Raw genomic sequence first — 19,898 nt, 5'->3', positions numbered from 1 at the left:
GGCTCATCCACAATGATATTTTTTTCATGCAATAACTAGTTGCTCTTTCTCCTCTTCCCGCTGGACCACTTTGATCTACTTGTTCCTATGTCTGTTTTACACATTCCTTTTCCTCCCTCCACAGATGCATCAGACTATTTCCCATCCTCTCCTCCTTACTCATCTCTCTCTTCCTGCTCTGATCTGTTCTTGCTGCACCAAACTTATTTCACATGTAGACAGTTTTAAAACCTGCTCTGCTGCGCCGATAAACATTGCGGTAAGTGCTGGAGGACACGGTCTGTCAATCCAGCCGCCCTAAACCAACACAGGATGCCACTTTAACACCCCGCCTTAGCCGTGCTTTATTAACAACGCCACCACCTGACTCCCAAAGAAAACCGAGCCCAGGGAGCACTTAGGACGATAATCCCTCGGTCACTTCAAGTTCAGCAGATCACATTGCAGCACGAACCTGGAACTGCCCCGAGGACCCGTCCCAGCCACTGCCCGGCTCTTGCTGCCAACCGGAACGGCCTGTGCATTGTCCATAATCAAGACAATACCCTGAAAATGCATAAAGTTCACTTGCAGCTTCATAGGACTGTGGAGAGAGGAACTTTTGGAGCTGCATACTCTTAGTTACGATAGTCCCGGCAGGGGTCGAAGCCGAGCAGCAGGGGGCCTGCTGGCCGCTGCAAGGGGAGACCTGAGGGTGGAAACGACTCTTCTCCTCCATGTGACAGCCATTTCCTAATCCGTCCCCTGCCCTGAGAGTCTGTAGGCAGGGAGAAACAAGGCAGGTCTAAAAATCATGTTTTCTCACCCCGTGCCAAACAAGACACCAGCGCTTTCTGCAACGCCCCCTCCAGATGAGCACTCACTTCCACCTGCCCTGGCCACTCTGGGGGGAAATCAGGGAAGAGTGGGAACAAACAGCACAGGAACTGCTGGAGCCTCCCCTCCCCAGACCAAATAACGCTGCCCCAGGGGGAGGTGCTGCGAAACTGGGCATTTGGACACAGAGCACAAACACCATTTGGTGCCAGCAAGCACCCCCTGGGCCTTTGGGCAGCTGCCAGGCTGTTGTCCAGCTGCCACCACAGGGTTTGATGAGCAGCACTTAATCTGAAGGTTATAACAAGGCATTTTGGCCACTTCAGTTCATGGAGCATCATCCAACGATTTAACTGATGCTGCAGACCTGTGGGAACAGTGCAAATGTTGGCACACAGGCCTGGAAGGGAGAAAAGAGATTTTCCTTATTTTTGCTTCTTTCAAAGTGGGGAACACGGGAACAAAGTGATGTGCTTGTTGTGACAGGACTGGTCATAGCCAGCAAAGTCACTCCAAGTTGAAAGACCCAGTTGATAGCAAATGAAACATTCTGTTAATTTACCATAGCATCTGTAATGTCGGTCCCAGAAACCTGCACTGCCTTTTTCACTTTGCACAGCCATGTGAATCAGCCATTCCCAAGACTATAACTGCACCGAGAACCGTGATAAGGCTGAGTTTTCCTCCCCGATGTCCAGCCCTGGGTCCTCCAGGTTCAGTAACAACAGTGACCTGTGAGCGAGCTCCGTGTGCACACAAGCACCCGCCAAGAAATAAAGTGGCTGCAGCGAGCTTTATGTCATTGCAAAGGCTGGTCGCAGGCTGCCCTCTGCATGCTCCAATCCCAACCCAGCTTGTGTCTGAGCAGGGGGGAAGATTAAAATAAAACAAACAACAGCAGAACTAAAAAAAACCACCAAGATGAATCAAGTCTCAGCAATTGCTTCACATGTATGAGCACTGCAGTTTTTGATCGTAATGGTCTGAAACGTTATACCTCCACAACGCTATAACAGCATCACTCAGAGTCATTACATGAGCATAATGCAGTTCAATTTGGCAGTGTGCAGTTTCCCTTTTCTAATACAGAAAGGAAGGACTAGAAGCCTTGCGAACTTTGTGAGCCCATCCTAAATAATTTCACTGAAATATAAATGACCGTGTGTAAAGTGAGCTCAATCTCTAGAAAACTAAATTAGCCCTTTCATTGCATATCCAGTTGTTTCTATATACAGGGGAACAGTTGGAACATCTGACGACCATCTATTGCCACTTTGGCATCCAGCTGCTCCCGCTGCAAGGGGCACCGGTCTGTGTCCGCAGTGCTAAGGCTGTGTCTCAGGTGCTCTAGGGAGTCTGAAATGTCACAGGACACCTACACGCGGGCACCTGATGCCGTCCCACACCGCCCTGCACCAGCGGGTGATGGAACAGGAGACACCTCAGCACGGAGAGCCCTCCTCTGCACCATTCCCAGTACGCTGCTGACCCAGAGCTCAGCGAGACCTCCGAAAATTACCTCTTGGTACTAAGCCAGTTGATTTAACTAGAAAGGCATAATAAATATTAAACAGTCTATATATATATGGCATAGATATAGCATATGTTTGTGCCTCCCCTTGGAGGCTGTGCTCACCAGTAGTGACCAAGTTGTGTCCTTGGTCTCAGATCAGACTGTGGTCAAGGGCAGCATTTGTTCACAAATAGAAGTGACACGAGTTAACAGAGAAAAAAGATAATTTCATTATCTGAATCCAAACAGATCTTGTCATATAAGAAAAAACAACCTAATGCAGTGCTGATGGCGAAAATAAGCAGATACTTTAATAGCTATCATCACGGCCTGAACCGTATGAATACCTAACAACTGCTGTGCTAGAAAACAGCTTCTGACCTGCCGGTAACACTTCATTGTGAACTCAGTGCCAACCCAAGTCTTCTAAACTTGGGAGATGTATCCACAGCACATGCAGTGAAGTCCCAGCCTTGAGGCTGAATGTTGCCTTATTTGGTAAAAATCGATTAGATTTGTCAGGTGAATAAAATTCCTTATTAAATTTGCCTGGGTGAAAGTATGCCTGTGTGTTTTAGTTTTTCATTAGAGCCCCGCTGAATTTGTCTGAAGTGGTTAAGAACACCATAAGTGACACATCAGTACCAATGGGCCCAGGCCATGGCAGAAACCCCCAGGAGAACTGGCTTTGCCTATGGAACTGATGTCTAACTGCTGCTGCTTTCAGTTTCTCCCTGCCAGAGAAGAAAAATCAGGCCAGGGAAGTGTTGGGTTGGTTTCTTTGTTTGTTGTTGTTTGGGGTTTGTTTGGTTTTGGTTGTTTGTTTTCAAGAAGAAAAGAAAAACCTCAAACCCCCCCTCTCCTCACTCATATACACACACTCACACACACCCCTGTCCTCACTCATATATATATATATATATATATAGATATAGATATATAGATATATACACACACACACATGTATACACACAGAGCCAGGAAAACAGCACAACTATTGCAGAAGTAGGTGTGAAGCCGAGCAGCAGGCGCCGGAGCAGGACGCCGGCAGGACCGCTGTTCGTCCTCTCCTCCCACATCCCACGCCTGGGGATTCATCGCAGTTGCCTGGCTTCTATTTCTAATTATGATGCAGGATGCACAGTGATAAATTTCCTATGGGATATTCATTATATAGAGCATATGAATGTGCTGTAATCAGGCGTATTTGTTGCTATGGAAAAACACAGCAAGCACGCAGAGCCTTCTGTGTGGCATCCTCAGCGTCCCTGCACTTGGACTGCTTGGATTCCTCAGCAGCGCACGCCATACGACATGTTACCTGGCACAAAACCCGAGGACATTGCAAGCTTCAACTGAGAAACTTGCAAGGCTCCTTAGCCCATTGTATCTTCAAGGGGTGCTAGACAGTGATTTTTACATCATTGCCTTTTAAAGCAAAGGGATCAACAAAAAGTATCATGGGCAGCATGAGTTTGACAGTGTGACCTAAAGCCCATTGTCTTCCTCTCACATATACCGACCACAGCCATTTTAGGAGGTGACCATACATTGGTCCATGGTTGGACCATACATTCAAAGCTTTGCCTGCCACAGTTAGGCAGGGCTTCCCTGTGCCCAGGTGAGAAGGCATTGGCCTGAGCGGCACGCAGGGAGGACACGCTGTGCTAAAAATTGAAAAGAAAAAGTAAAAAAAGAAAAAGGGCAAGAAGGAGAGAAAAAGTCACCATGCTTATTAATTAAATCCCCGGCTAATCCCTTCTGCGAGCAGCTGGTGGAGGTGGGGAGGGTGCCAAAGTGCAGCCCTCTCTACGTCACCGAATTAATGGGTCTCAGTGGCGCATGGAAACGCTCAGGCTGTTTGTTTTCTGCCTCCCTGGTTTTGGAACGCTTCACCCACGGCAGCACAGCACATTCCATGGGGCCGGCACTGCGTCCACAGCGCAGCAGGAACCGCGGCAAAGCCATCGCACCCCAGCGCCTGCTCCTCCAGGGAGCAGAAGTGCGAGAGCCGAGGTGGTACAAAACAGAAGCCTACAGTCTTCAACAAAACCAGCCAGCCGCTCACGCCCATCACTCTGTCCAGAACAAGCGCATTGATGAAAACTGATGTCTGCAAAGAGGCTGTGACACAAAACCAAGCTGACAACAGAGCAGCCAGTGCGGGGCTCCCCAGCCCCCGGCAAGCAGGCAGGTTAATCCTGAGCTGTTATTCACTGAACTTGAAGGAAAACCATCCAAAACACTTCTGGTTTTGTTCCTGTCGTTTTCACGATGCTTGTAAATATGAAACTTGACAAGAAATGCGAATACACAATTTCTCAAACAAAACATACTTAGAAGAGTGAAATTCCCCTCCTACTTCAAGGGAAAAGTGCCTCACTTGCTGATGCAAAATACTGATTTAAAACACTGACATACACAGACCACTAAAACTTCCCGTAATGAACTGTGGTTTTCAGTGTTGGTAAAAAAACCTCAAAACACAACAGGAAATGAGGCAAAGGTTTTGTTTTGTTCCCCCTACCGTTGCTTATATAAAGGGGAAATCGTTACCATTTATTGCTAAATCCACAACTCAGGACGAAGGCCTGATGTCCCCGTCCCGCCACCCCACACGCGTGTCCCAGCGAGCAGCAGGGACAGCGGCTCAGGTGCCAATGAAAGCAGCAGCTCAGTTGCTGATTTAAGGTCTTTCAGGTGCTGCTTTTTCAGACAAAATGAATTGCAAACCCGTTTTTCCCGTGTCGGTTGTGCTTCGCCAGCAGCGCTGCTCTTGCTACCACTGGCGGCTTTGGTTTGAATAATTTTGGGGGGCTTTTGGCTCTCTGCTGAATTTATTTACTCTTTTAATCTCACTGCAGAAATGTTTGATAATCCTATAGGGCTCTTTCTTTTTTCCCCTCAAGCAGAGGAAACTCCCACCTTGAAAGTTTAGGAGAACCGATTTTTGTCTTTTTCAGCACATGAAGCTCCTCTCCCTCCCCATCGCCCCCTCCCCATCCCAACAGCTCCATAACAGAATCGCAGAGTAAATCCGACGTGGTGAAGCGCAGGAGGGAAGAGGCTCAGGACGGCAGTCGGGGGGGAGAGGGAGCGCCGGCGCGCAGCAGGTTGCTGCGTTACCGCACCGTCCCGCCGGCTGGGGAACCGGCACCGGGTCACAGAAGAACTGAAAAGAGATATTGCAAGTTCTCTTATTTCTCATCTGAGCGTGTCCACGGTGGCAGCTATTGGGACAGTACCAGTACATACATACTGAGAAAATACCCCAAAGGTTGTTCCCCATTTCGCTTTTTAACTTCTGGACTGCACATCAAAATTTCCCCAAATTCAGTGCTTAAAATTGGTGACAATTTCACAATTCTTATAGATTTCTTCAACTCAAAATCAAAGGTGACTATAAATATTTGATGTTGCACTTGTCTTGGGGACTGACACAAGTCTGGGCTACCCACGCTTGAAGGACTTGAAGTGTAAAATCTACTTTCTGCAACAACTTTTGCCTAAAATCTGCAGGCAGATCTGTTTTAAAAAAAACAATCCAGGGAAATATTGCAGACAATATAACTAATTTGAATGCAGCTGGGGAAATGAAACAGAGCTATTAACAAAGACAATATTAGCTCTTAACGAAGGCAATACTAGCACAAGTAGCGCAGCAGCCCCGGCCATGCTGGTCTCCCCAGCAGCCCACACGCACTCCCCAAGGACAGCGGACACAGGGCAGCTATCCCCAAACACGATTAAGCATCAGCAATTGCAGATAGAGAAGGAAGAAATTTACCTTGACAGAATCCAAAGAAAGAGCAGTGAAGATCCCAGGGCGGCATCGTCCTGGTAATTCAGCCAGAAGGTGCCGTAAATAAGGTCTGCGGGGCAGGGTGCATTAAGGAGGCACGAGGATGGCTTTCCCAGGGCTCCAGATGGTAATCTCTGCTCAGCTGCAAAGGGCTGCAGCTGCTGAGTAATTGCTTCAATAGCAGCGGGTTCAGAGGCAGCTTATCAGCCAGCCCTGTCCTGCCCTTGGAGCTGGAGGTTAAGGTCCAGGGACAGAGATAAATATAGAGGGACAGAGAAATGATAAGTAGAAGGAAGGGGAAGGCCCCTGTTTGCTTCCCGTTACACTTCTAGTTTTGAGAGATAAGGATCCTTTTCTTTTTGTCAGAGCAATAAAAGGGAAGTGGATTAACTGTTGGCCAGGATTCTCCTCCTAGACCCCGAGGGAGGGGAAGCAGCAAGTTTGGGCAACCTGACTCCTTCCCAGTGTCCCAGTGCTGTGACATTAATGATACCAGCTCTCCTAGACATGAGCAAAGCCTCTTCCAAAGGAGGATCGCCCAATGGTGCTGCTCCCGATTTAAGGCAAAAAAAAAAAAAAATCATTTGATTCTACCATTTTGCCAGATAGGACAGGAAATTCTCAGCAAGAAATAGCACAGATTTATTAGATTTATCATCTGGGGTGCAGCAGTACGCTCATACCACTCCACAGATTTCAGATAGCGATCAAGCAGTGATCAGCAGCTCAGAACGCAGGAGGTCAACTGTGTCTATTTTGGCCTGAAAGGTGACATCTTTAGAGCATTAAAACCAAACAAACCCACACCTTTTAAAACTGCGCCCAGCAGCAGTGAGACAGAGGGCACGCAGGTGGAAAGAGGAAATCCAAAAGCTCTAATGAAGAATTTAACCTTTTGCTTTCAAGAGGAAAATACACAGTAGTGTATTGTTCTAACAGAGCAGAACTGTGCTTAGAAAGCACATTTGCAGCGGGTTCTCGTCTCCTGGCAGCAGGAGCGCACCCTGGGCGCAAAGATTGCGGGGCGATGGAGCGTCCTGTCCGCAGGGCGGGAACAGGCAGCCCAGGACCCCCGGGGGGCAGGAACCCCGAGGGCGCAGCACGCAGCCCAGCACAGCTGCTGGCAGTTACCCACGGTTACCCGCTCTTGTCAGACAGCACACTGATGATGGCACTTCGTAAACCACGGTTTAGCTTAATTCTTCGGTGCCCTGAGAAGTCTCATTGAACTCACAGGAAATTAAGCAGATTATTATCTGATCAAGAGCACAAACAGCAATAATTTTCCCTTATCTCCCCATCAGCCTAGGATCTCAAAGCAATTTACAGAATAAGTAAGTCAGGACATGCAGGTAATCTCAAAGGAACGGTTCTGTGCCCATTTTACAAGTAGGGAAACTGAGGCACACCATTTCCAAGCAAAGATAAGCATGCTTTCTCATTACACTGTCAGACTTATTGAAACCCTGGGAATGACTGTTGAAATGGGAGGGTTTGTCTCACGAATGAAGGGAATAGAGATGGCCCCAAAAGTCTGCATCAAAGTACAGATGAAAGCACAGATCAGACAGGAAAAGACCTGAAGAGCATCAGCTTGTTGGTGCAATGGCAGGTCTGCCTCTCACAGACACATACAGAAAGTCTCTTCATGCATAGCTATGTATATATGTTCCTCTTTGAAATTCCTCCTTGCATGGCACTGTTGACTTACCGGCCTCCTGCAGCAAGGGAGGGGGATGGATTCACGTTAACGTGCATCCCGGGAACCCGGCACGTCCCCAGGAGGGCAGCGTGATTCATTTCTAATGATACTTCCCTGAGTCTGTAGTCCCTATAAGCCAAGAATTACAAGCCGTGGAAGCCGTCATCACTGACGGAGCCGTGGTTGGTGGAGGAGGGTTTCCAGCCCAAGTGGGAGTCGTTACAGCGGAGGGTTCATCTTAAACTAAGTGACAATAATATATTAGGAGAAGGAAAATTACACTTTTCAACAACAGAAGAAAAGAAAAAAAAACCACACTTCCTGCCAGAAATTCTGATTCAGAAACAAGACAAGGAGGCAAATTGTTTCCCCATCTACGCTGCATGGAGCAAACCTACACACATAGGTCAGAGGCCTAGCAAGAGCCTGAGGCTAAACTAATTATTGTGATTTGCTCGTCTTTTGTAATTAATCTAGGAAAGGCTTTAGGCTGTTAGCAGCTTTAAAGAAGTAAATCTGAAGGACCAATTAATTAAGAACAGCAGTGCTTAATGAGGACCTTTTGGTTCTCTCATGTTGATTGTTATATTTGTTGAAAGTTAAGTTTCCGCTGTCTGTCAGATCTTGTCTGGTCTTGTAAAATAGATCTTCTTACTTGGTGCTTAACCACTTGACACTGGAACAAAAGCTTTCGATTACAAAGCAATTTGTGGGGATTATAATGGAATGAGCTACACCCACACTCCCTGATTTAACAATCAATTTGAAGCAATATTCAGTTCAATGGAGAAGCCTTGAGGATCCTGAGACCACAGTTTGGATCTTCTGGTTCCTCTTCTCCAGGCCGGACCCACAGGCGTTCACCATGCAGGCAGGTAGGCTGCAGCACACATCTCCTTCGAAAACAGGAATATGGATGCACTTTTCCTTACTCAGCCTTGTCTTAAATTGGCAATTAAGCACCCATCTGTCTCAGCATTTTCTGTGTAAGTGTGGATCTAGCGTAGACCAAGAAAATCATGTCTTGCTCTAATCCAAAAGGGAAATTCAGCCGAGCACCAGAGACGGTGAACGTTACCTCCTTACGCTGGACACGACGCAGCTGACACTCACTCCATGTCCTGGAAGCCGCTTGTACCCTGGTCTGCTGCTGCAAGGCAGGAGGTGCCAGAGAAACGAGAGACGTGCCGGGGAGGTCACGGTCAGCAGCGAGAGAAACGGCCACCTTGAGTCTGCTGTGCTTTGGACTTGCTGTTTTTAGGACATCTTACACTATTTTCTTACACATGTGGAAAAGGGCTTTTGACAGTTTGGTTTATTTAATCAGGGGAACAAGTAAATCACTCCAAGAACATCCATTTTTTATTTCTGTGAAGCTGGACCTGTGAAGCAAATCCTAACAACAGAGCTCTGCCTCAGGGTAAAACCTGGAGCAACATGTTATCTGGAGCCCCTGAGCACCTTACAGCGAACAGTATTATTCACCAAGTGAATGCAGCACCCATCATTGACAAGGACAAGGACTCTGCCTATTTGCTGTCCTCATATACAATATGCAAAAGTCTTTTGTGCTGGAAAAGAGAGACTAGGAAAGGAGTAAACAAGTATGAAAGGAAGATCAGATTACTAACTTAGCCCCAGAAACAGCCCTTTGTGAACAAAATTGGACTATTTGACTTGGCAAGATAGAGGAAACATACCCATGCTCTTCTCTTTCAGACACCTCCTCTGTCATCTGTCCCCGCAGCCAGCATTTGTCACATGCAGCAAATTAATTCTACATTCTCAGCAGGCATCCCTTTCAGAGACCAGCCAACTTCCTGAGATTTTGTGTTCGGTTTTCGTATCAGCAGATCTATTTTAAATAAAAAGCTATGTGTTTTACAAAACACAAGTGCCAGTAACACAGAGGAAGAATGTGACATTTTTCTCCCCGGGATATTTTGACTGACACATGAAAAAGTCTATAATCTTACATAGGCTCAAGCTGCTCATGTTGACATCCAAATGCTTGGTGAAAAAGAGCTCGATTGCCTTCCATGAAAGGTGTGGGCTTCTGATTTACTCCCTCCGTCCCAGGAAAAGAAAAACACAGCCCCACAACTGAACTCCAGCTCTTTCTCCAAGTATTACCTTTTATTCACCTGTCACAGATGCAGCACGTGAATTGTCCTTCCACTGCTTGACTGAGTCCCCGCACAACATCTTGTTTATTTTCATCACATCTCACACTACCAGCTGCTCGGCTGAGCCTGTCCCAAAAGCCACCTCAGCTCATTGCTCAGCCTGGTGGAAATGCTCCCTGGCTTTGGTAACTGCCTTAGCTCAACAGCCTCCCTGAAGGCTCCAGGGCTGTGATCCCTCAGCCTCCGCGGGGATCCATCATCCTCCTGGAGAACCCGCCGCCCTTTGCCAAGCAGAAGCCTGTGACTCACCCACGGAGGACGGGAACCTCTCCCCATCCCACAGCACCTCTGCGCTGCCTCATCTCAACATCATTCAGCTAAAAATCCTCCCAGACAGCAGCATGCAGACACAGTCTCCTTGGAGCCTCCTCTAGAGTTACTCGAGCTCTAAATGAAAGCCAAAGCACAACTTTATTAACTTCTGGTATCCTTATGGTTCTGTACTTCAGTGAAAGCGCTTGAACACCAAGACAAAAACATCCCCCTTCTAAGGGATTTTCCTTCCAACACCACAGTGGAAACTCCTTGAGCTTTGAGTCGTTGTTTCAGACTGATTGTTTCAGCAGCCATTGGGAGAAATGGAGGCTGAAATCACCCCCCAACATCTACACATCTACAGGGCACAGAAGACCCACTGGAACTGCATCTAATAGGGCAAAAACCCCAAGTACCTGCTCTGCCTTCCAGCAACGTGCAAGCGGCTGTAACACCGGTCTGAACGAGCAGCGAATTCTCCAGCATTAAGAGTGAACACAGATCTCAGACTGATCCTTGCGTACATGCTTCAGCTTTTCTAAGTCTATGGCTGAGCCATACCAGTGTTTTTTCGGCTCAGAGGCACGAAGGGGAGTATGAGCTACTCAGCAGAGTGCTAAATATTAAAGTCACTTTAAGATACTTTTCCCTCTTGGCATAAGTTTTCCCGGATCCGTTTCCAGCAGCTCTCAGCTTGACGCTGTCAGCGGCTTTGCACACACACACACCAGCCCCAAAAGCCTGGAAAGAAACACTTTAGAGAGCCGTGCCTGCTGAACCCTGTCACCAGGCAAGAGGGATCACCCGCTGTGTGCAGCGGGGACCGTGGCATCGCAGCCCACGTGGCCCCTGGCTGTGACCACCACCAGCCCAGACACGGCTGCGGGAGGAATCAGCTGAAGAACCACCACGGCAGGCTCTTCCTTATTAAAACGAACATTAAAAGTGAGATCAAGAAGATCTGAATCCAACCAATGGCTAACTCATCTTCTCTCTTTCAACAGTTCAAGCTGAAGATTCCAAACAGAGTTCAACCACCAGGGCACTCCATACCGCTCCCATGGTCCTTTCTCCTTCTATTTTCTTGCAACACAGGGAAAAAGCAACATTTCTAGGCACACATGAATCCACAGAAGTGTTTGGACACCTCATCGCCATTTATTTCACATATGTAACCAGGAGTGTTTAGGACTAGAGTCACATGAACATCTGGTGAGTGCCCATGCAGTGAACTCCATAATGAAACTGATCCATTATAACCTGTGTACAGACAGTTTTGCAACCTCCCAAGCATAAATGCATAATGGGCAGCAGGTTGGCAAGTTGATAATCACCCTGACTAGATGGTTTAACAGCCCCTGTCCACAGTGAGTGGGAATGGAACAGAAGATCCTGGTCTAGCAATGTTAATTTCTCATTTGTTTAGTTCAACTTGACAAAGAACACAGCAACATCTGCCTGCTTTTAAGCAGAGGGGGCAGAAGCCTGTGAATATGTGATTAGTTGAGTGTTCTGTCTCCAGACCTGCACCTCAGCAGCTCTCCAGGATGGGATTTTCACATATTCACTGCAGAGCAGGACCCTGCTGAGAATGAGGGAATCCGGTGGTCCCTGGAGACATCCAGCTCAGACTCCCTGCAAATCACGAAGCAGAGGAAAAGAAGTCTCTAATGTTTGTTCTTCCCATAATTCAAAGCATATAAAAATCTAGTTAAGAGATTGGGGAAAGGAATATCTAAATGCTGGCTGTCTTATGTGGGACAAGAGCGCTTACTTGGAAGCAATCAGAAGATGCTTGATAACATGTTTGCAGCCATGTCACTTGTGACCTGCCAGTCTCCTTACACATGAAGATCGATGTCAAGGCTGAGCCATTGTGTATTCTTGAGATACAAAGGAGAATACTTTGAAAAGTAGTCCCAGAGCACTCCAGTCATCACCACGAGATGAAGCACAATAAGACATCTGAAAAGCTGTGGCAGTTGTTTTATGTCTGATATGTGTTTGTGTGAATAGCAGCTTCAGTAATTTATGTTCCTGGGTTGAAAAGCTTTTTGTAGCCTTAATACACAGAGTGGTTAACCCTTCTACTCGTCAGCTCAGGAATCTGCACAAGTCACTGAAGACAAATAGTGTTATCCTTGGCTCCGTGTCCAGCGCCCTTCTCACATCTACACACTGGCATTCCTTGTTTTCCATGTATTTAGATGAGCTGTATCCCTGAGGCACAGGAGATACCCAAAATTCGTATCCTGAAGTAGCAACACGACTCTCTCCACATTTGTGCAGCCACCCCTCCCTCGGCATCCTCCACTGCTCCTTGGAGTCTCCCTCCTCTCCCTCCCCGGGAATCCACTTTTCCCTTGGCTGCCTGTACAAACGCTGCCACCCAGACCCTCCTGCAAACTCTTGGCAAGGGATTGCTCCTCTGAAGAGTTTCCAGCTTTTCTTGGGAAACGCAGGTTTTGCACAATGACCTCCACACATCATCCCCAGGTACAAAGAAACCCGAGTTGTATCCAGCAGCCACTCACTTTCTAGCAGGTAGGATCTCAAGAGGAATATTTGCAGTAATTTTACATCTGTGTGCATGTGCATAAAGCACAGGGGATGATTGAGAGAACAATATAATACAAAACAAGAACAGTGTGAATCAGTATGAATAATTTCTTCAACAATAATACCAGCAAAACAACAATATTTAGTCTTCTGTTCTGGAAAACAGAACAAACACCGCTGCCTTTTTGCCTGCATGCCTCTTCCCGCCCCCCGCGCTGCCTTGTGCCCAGCTCTGCAGGCTCGGGATGCTGACGGACACCCACACAGACAAACAGTGGAGGGACACAAGGTGCACCAGGACCCTCCAAAGCGTTCACACATTGGTGGAAAAAAAGTGATCCAGTAACAGGTTTATATGATGTCTGCAACTGCCTCTGTTGCAGCGTGCTGCCACTGCATGTCACTGTTAAGACAGAATGGTGATGAATGACAAGGATTTTAGAGAAAACTATAAAACTCCAGTGGAGTTGGATCCTACAGCTCCCAAGAGCTGCCCCTGGTTGTTCCTTGGTCAGCCCCGCGCTCCCTGCAGGCGCAGGACTGAAGAGCTGAGAGCCCATCAGCATTTGTGCCAAGCTGAAAGCAGCAACAGAACAAAACCATGTGCTCGGAAGAGAGAAAAGGTGAGAAAATACATGGGGGGAAAAGGATGCCAGAGAGAAGGGCAGAGAGCAAGGGCTAAAGACCTCTTGCTTCTGCCAGCATATGTCAGCAGTGAAGTCCTTATGAATTTCCTAGCAATATAACAGTATCTATTTCTCTGCTAACAAAAAAGAAACCATCTTGGTCTTATCAAAATTAATAGGAGCTAAGCAGGGACCAGTTTCTGCTACACCTCGCTGGTGTGTGGGCAGCACATCAGGAGAACAACTCTCTCAACAGCACAACCTAGAAAATGGCCTGTCCAGAATCGTCCCCCCGGCTCCTGCAGCCACAGGGGACGCTGTGCTCAAGGGCAGGTCCTGGACCATCTTGTGGCTGGTGTTCCGTGTTGTCCTCATTTCTAGTTTGTGATATCTGGAAGACTCATTTGAGATTAAACAAAGGTCTAAAGATTAGGTGTTCTGTAATTTAGTACTTCCTTTGTCTGTTTTGTGTTTAGCGGCTTTTGGCAGAGAAAAGTAACATCAGCAGCCAAGATGGGCTCTTTCTGTGAATCCACACGACCTAACCAGAAACAAGAGCATGTCACTTGACTCAGCTTAGCAAGCCAAGCTTTAATCCAGGATCCCCTTCCAGACACTACACTTGCATTCATTTTGTCACCAAGCCACATGGTTGTTTAACTGGACTCATGGAAAACACATTAAATAAACCATAGAGCAGATCCAGATGTTCTGAAAAGCTGAACTTAGTGCTTCACACTCTTCCCTCCTCAACCCGCTTTAAAAGATTCCTAAAAAACTCAAAAGCATTCCTGAGCTGGTTTGTAATGAGCCTTACTTCAGACTAAAAAGTATACTATAACAGACTTAAATAATCAATCTTTTAGCCATAAGCACAGTTATCAAAACACTTTGAAGTTTTGGATCAGCTTCATGAAAGGATAAAAATTCTTTGCTCTCTTATTTTAAGTAAGACTCTTGTTTCCAATAAAAGTTCGTGTTCTCATTGAAAATATACACGCAGGGGCAAGACGATATCCCTGAGCACCGGCCTCGGGATGACGCAGCAGGCAAGGGAGGTTGCAAGAAGGCAGCAGAGGCACTTTGCACCTGATTTTCAAGGCGTTACCCACAAAGCAAGAGAAACCAAGCTCAGCAGCGCTGCCTTGTTCAAACTGTGCAGCAAGTACAAGCACACTTGTCCCTCAACAGCTCAGTTAGCACTCCTCATCCATCTCACAGGAATTCGGACCTAGAGGGCCATAGGGTATCACTAGCACGGCTATGCTCTTATCTAAAGTCCCCAAAGACCTTCATTGCCCCATGTAAATCTGCATTTCTTAAAATCCTTCTGGTTTTGAGAATCTCAGTTTCAGAAAGTCAGTGCCCCCAGCACCGGACCAGTATCCAGCGCACCGGACCAGTATCCAGCGCACCGGACAGCCCGTGCTTGCCTTAAGTCAGCCAGCGCTCCATGGCCCAGCCAAGAAGAGCCAAGAAGCTGCTGCAGAGCCGCCTGCCCGGCCAGGCCAACACGCACCAGACATGCACAGTTTCCTTGTGACTTCTGCAAAACCTCCATGTGCTTCAGTTCCTTGAAAGAAAAGTTGCGAAGAGCTTAAGCACCAGCAGGACCGAGCCCTGTTGTGATACCACCAACGGGCAGGAAGAAAGTAAAACCACGGCTAGTGTCGAACTGGAGTCAGCTGCCATTTGCACACCATTCCTTCCCCCACTCCCGTGTTTTATTTCCAATGCAAAGATTTTTACCCTGATCTCGCTCCCCCGGGCTGGCCAGGAACCCCCTCAGTTCTCCTTGCTACAAGTCGGGCTCCCAGCCCAATAACTGCCAGGCCAGAATCAGTTACCTCATTTTCCCCCTTCTGTTCCAGCTGTCCTCTAGCAGCTCCCAAGCTCTCCCCTGAAATACGGCTTCCTAAAGTTCTCAGGCAATCTGAGAAACCATGGAGATGGTGATTTTATTTTTGTTTTAAATAATCCTAGACACAGTAATTGAAGCCTTACGTCCCTGAGGAGCAGCTGAGGGTTATTCACTGGATGAATACATCAAGTATGTTAATATATCCAGCCCTACATTCAGCCATGAGAAGTTTTGCTGAGAAAGACATAGACACTCGGTCACCAGGATGAGACAGTTGAGGTGATGTCCAAATGTGGAGAATGAACTAGTAGTGAGTCAGGATGCTGAGGTGGTTTTGAGAATCCCTTTGGGGTGCTCATCACCAGCTATAAGTGCTTCACTGCCTTTGAACACTTGACCCACAAGCTCTTTTGTTACATGTGGAGCACAGAAACCCCAAAGTCCCCTCAACTTCCCAGACAAGGTTTTCCTTATCAATGAAACGGCCTCCCTTGAAAATCATCCGGGCACACATTAAGATCTGGACTCACAGTAGGTTTTACCCTTTAAAAAGAAAAGGAAAGATTATATTTTACTGACAAAGCTTGCATCCAATATTTCATTGAACCATTCCTGGTATCACAGATTTGGTCACTTTGGTATCTGCTCCGCATCTCCTCTCCCTCTCTCCTCCAGCCATTCAGAAGTGCTGCTTTAACCAGGCCAGTTTGTGGCTGCTGTAAATCTTGTGTGCAGCAGTGAAGACTTCCCCAGTAGGTTTTACTTAACAAAAAGAAGTGTCCCAGGCCACCTGCCAAAGCATTTCTGCAGGATCTGTGCCTTTGAGACTTATCTACACTACATGTTGCAGATCAGCTTTAAAATCAGCTCCAAAACATTTGGAAATTATTACAGTCTGCTAGCCCTGTAATTATAAAAAGCTGAAATTACTTTGAAGCTTCAGTTAGAGAAGACTAATGCTGCAATTACTCAACAGAGCCCTTTGCAACCTGATTATCAATGAGGATCGTATGTTCATACCCGTGCGTGAACCTGAACCACTGAAGGGCTGAACACTACAAACCACACACCTCCAGGCATCTCTCGTTAATACGCTGCCCCATAAAGCAATCTGCTATAAACTAAGAAAATAATACATATTACATGCTGATTTAATTGTTACAGTTTCCTTGTAAAGCAGCATATATAAGAGGGCATTGTGAAGAGCTGGGATGTTTCATGGAGGAGGCTGTATGGAAATGATTAGCACCCGTGAGCAGCACAAAGCAGCAAAGTTTAGGAACCATGAGCTCAGCATTTGGCAGAATGAAGAGCCTGAAAGTTTCCCTGGGCAATAAATTCAGTGATTACTGAGATTATATTCACCTAAATTAAGTCTCATCATATTTTCACAGCAGCATAAGCAATCCCGCTCAGATCTCGTGCATTTGGGCACAGGTTTTGAGGGTGGATGGGAAAGATGGGGCACATGAGAAGACCTGACCCTCCAACCCACACTCGCACGAGCAACTTCAAATCCGACATATGTGCTGAGTAACCAAAAACTGACAAGTTTTACAAGTCTTTGTGATGAGAGTAACTACTTTGGTAAAAATCTATTTTTCACTAAAAATGGCAACTTTTCTCTCCAAATGCATTTAAAATGTATATAACACAGACACAAAAGTAAATTGACTCTGCCAGTAGAAAAAAACCTTCCAGGAATTTAGTGACAAGCAAATAGTTTTGCCAGACGTTGTACCAAAAAGCAAATACAATTCCATGTAAAAACATAGTTTATCGGGAATGGGGGGAAGTGTTTTTGTTGTGTTTGGGTTTTGTTTGTTGGGTTGGTTTTTGTTTGTGTTTTTTGGGGGTTTTGGTGGGTTTCTTTTGGTTTCTTCCCTGTCTGGACTCATTTTGATTACTGTTATTTCTGTGGTGGAATGTAAAACCTAACCGTGAGACTAAAGACTGCAGAACTAAGGTCCCTTGAGTTTTTCAGTCCCTTTCAGCAGAACACCCTGCAATCAAGGGTTAGGGTATAGAGGCTATAGGCTAATAGAGGCTTGAAAAATCATCAGTTTTTTAGACTATCTTGTGTGTGGAAAGTACAAACCAGGATGGGAACAAGAGAGAATATGAAGAAAACCCCAAACAAAGCCTGTTTGCTTGCCTTTAAAAACCACACACAACAAACCAACAACCAAACCAAACACACATTAGCACAGGGTCTGTTCTCTAGTGAGGTATCAGAGATCTCCATGATTTTACCTCCCCTTTTTCATACCATCCGTGCGTTTCACCAGCAGTCACGGAACACCTGCACACTGAGAAAGTTCATTGAGCCTCATTCTACACTTAAACAAAGGACTCTATGCACTTGATCCATTTGAAGTCCATTCTGATCGAAAGGTTCGTACCTATGACCAGACCTCAGCGGCGCCCTGACTCACCCCGGCTCAGAGGAGCTTATTGACTGCCAGGTTAAATCAGATCTCCATATCCATCTAATCACACATCCTGTTCTGACCTGGTGCAGAAGGATGTGTCTCAGAAGAAGAGTTTACTGGGGAAAGAAATTAACAAAACAGCAGCAATTCTAACATTGTAAGGTCAGTGAAGGGATCTAACTGCTAAATTTCTAACAGAATGTGCAGCCTGGTGTAATGGTGTAATCGCACGCCTGCCTGGATCCCTGATCTGCTGGCCAGGGCTGCCAAGAACGTGTGCGCAAGAGGGGAACAGAAACTCCTTGCCTGCTGCCCATGGGGTTGAGGGGCAGGCTGCTCCCGTCCCTCCCCGCACAGCCAGCGGCCGTTCCCCTCCTCCGGCAGAGCTGCCGCCGTCAATCCAGCGGGCGCAGAGGCCGGCAGCGCAGGCGCTGGGCACCCTGCCCGCCAGCGGCACCGCTCCGCGCGGCCACGGCTCAAACCTCCTCCACAAACACCCGCAAGGGCTGCTCTCTCCACACGGGCACTTAGAGGCCGCTTTCCTCCCCGGACAGAAGTGTTCTCCCCATAGTCCAGAGCAGACATTAAAACCTGTGAAGAAGAGACTGCAGCTACTCCTGCTAACAGGCTTCTTACTCTAAGTTGAACCACACTGTTGTGCTCCAAACACTTCACCTGGTTCTAGCACGGGGGGAAATTGTCCTCCCATTTTGGGTGGAATAAGTGACCAAATGGGGGAAGTGCCTCCCCCGCAGCAGCGCAGCCACGTCAGGTGAGGCAGCCCCCAGGTCTGCCTGTGCCTGCACCCAGGAGGGTGCCCGAGCACAGCATCGTTCCCCAGCTCCAGCAGCACTGACAGTCATCTCCACCACTCCTCACACCCACAGCCTCCTCCGCTTTCCCTGCTCTCGGCTCAGAGCAGCAGCCCCGCACCGGGGCCACACGGCTGCACCGCTACCACCACGTCCTCCATCACTGTGGAAAAGCCCCATCTCCGCCTTCCAGAGGTGACCGTGAGACCGGAGTAACGCTTGGAAATGAGAGAGCCTGTAAAAGTTACAATAATTAAAGTTCCATTTTAACTCCTCGCACAGGAGAAGAGGTCTCCAGCACATATTTTCCCACTGCCACAACAGTTTGTGCATTGTGTTATAAAATTTTTCAGTGCCATTTATTTTTATTTGGCCTGTGAAATACTTTGGGGAAGGCCTCCTCGTAAATGGCCCATAAAGTTTGACAGGAACTAAACCTCCCACTGTTTTTGTGACTGATATAAAAAAGAACCAACTTAGTTGGCACCCTTAATGCATGTTTTATGGGAAAAGGAAGACTGTCCCTCTGTACAAACAGCCGACTCCCGAGCAGACCAAGTTCAGTCCTGTAAGCACCTTTTGTGGCCTTTTACGAGGTAAGGCTTTCCTTGTAAAGTTCTGGCTTCACTGCAAATCCACTTCCCTCTGGGCTCATCCATTAATAAGCACTTTCATTAAAATTCCACCTTTCTCAGGGAAACAGCCAAGTTAATTTAACAGGAAATTGACTTTCTCCGTCACCCTCACGTCTCTAAGTGCAGCCACACCAGCCAGAGACATCCTGCCCATTAGCATTTCTCCTTCGTGCATCTATTTGCAAAAGCCACATGGTTCCTTGGACTGTTTGGAGAAGAAGAAATGGGACGGTCTCAGGACAGTCACTTTAAGATGCAGTTGCCTTCAGAGAAACACCGAGATGTGATTAACCCACTGCACCTTTTGCTATCACCAGCCTCTACGGGAGCAATGATGGAGCTCAAAGAGCCTGGGAGCAAATAGCGATGGCACTGATCTGGGTGACCGGTGCAGCCAAACACACGGAAGATGGACAACAAGGAGACCATCTGAAGAGGTGAAGTGAGGGGCAGGGCAGGGCCACAGAGCGCAGGCAGAGACGCGGCTCTCGCTCCGGCGCCTGCACTGGGCGTCCTGCCGAGCTGCTCACCTCCCGCTAGCAGAGCATCAGCCCCGCAGGACACCCCAGCCTGACACCGGCTGTCCTGCAGAAAGCAGCTTTCACCAGCACACCAGTGAGCACTTTATGAGCAGAAGAGGAGGCTGAGTTCATCAAACATTATCTGCATCCTGTATTTGGCAGACTTATAAGAATTAAG

The sequence above is a fragment of the Nesoenas mayeri genome (assembly GCF_963082525.1).
Source record: "Nesoenas mayeri genome assembly, chromosome: 17".
Lineage (NCBI taxonomy): Eukaryota > Metazoa > Chordata > Aves > Columbiformes > Columbidae > Nesoenas > Nesoenas mayeri.
Note: the sequence above shows the minus strand (reverse complement) of the source record.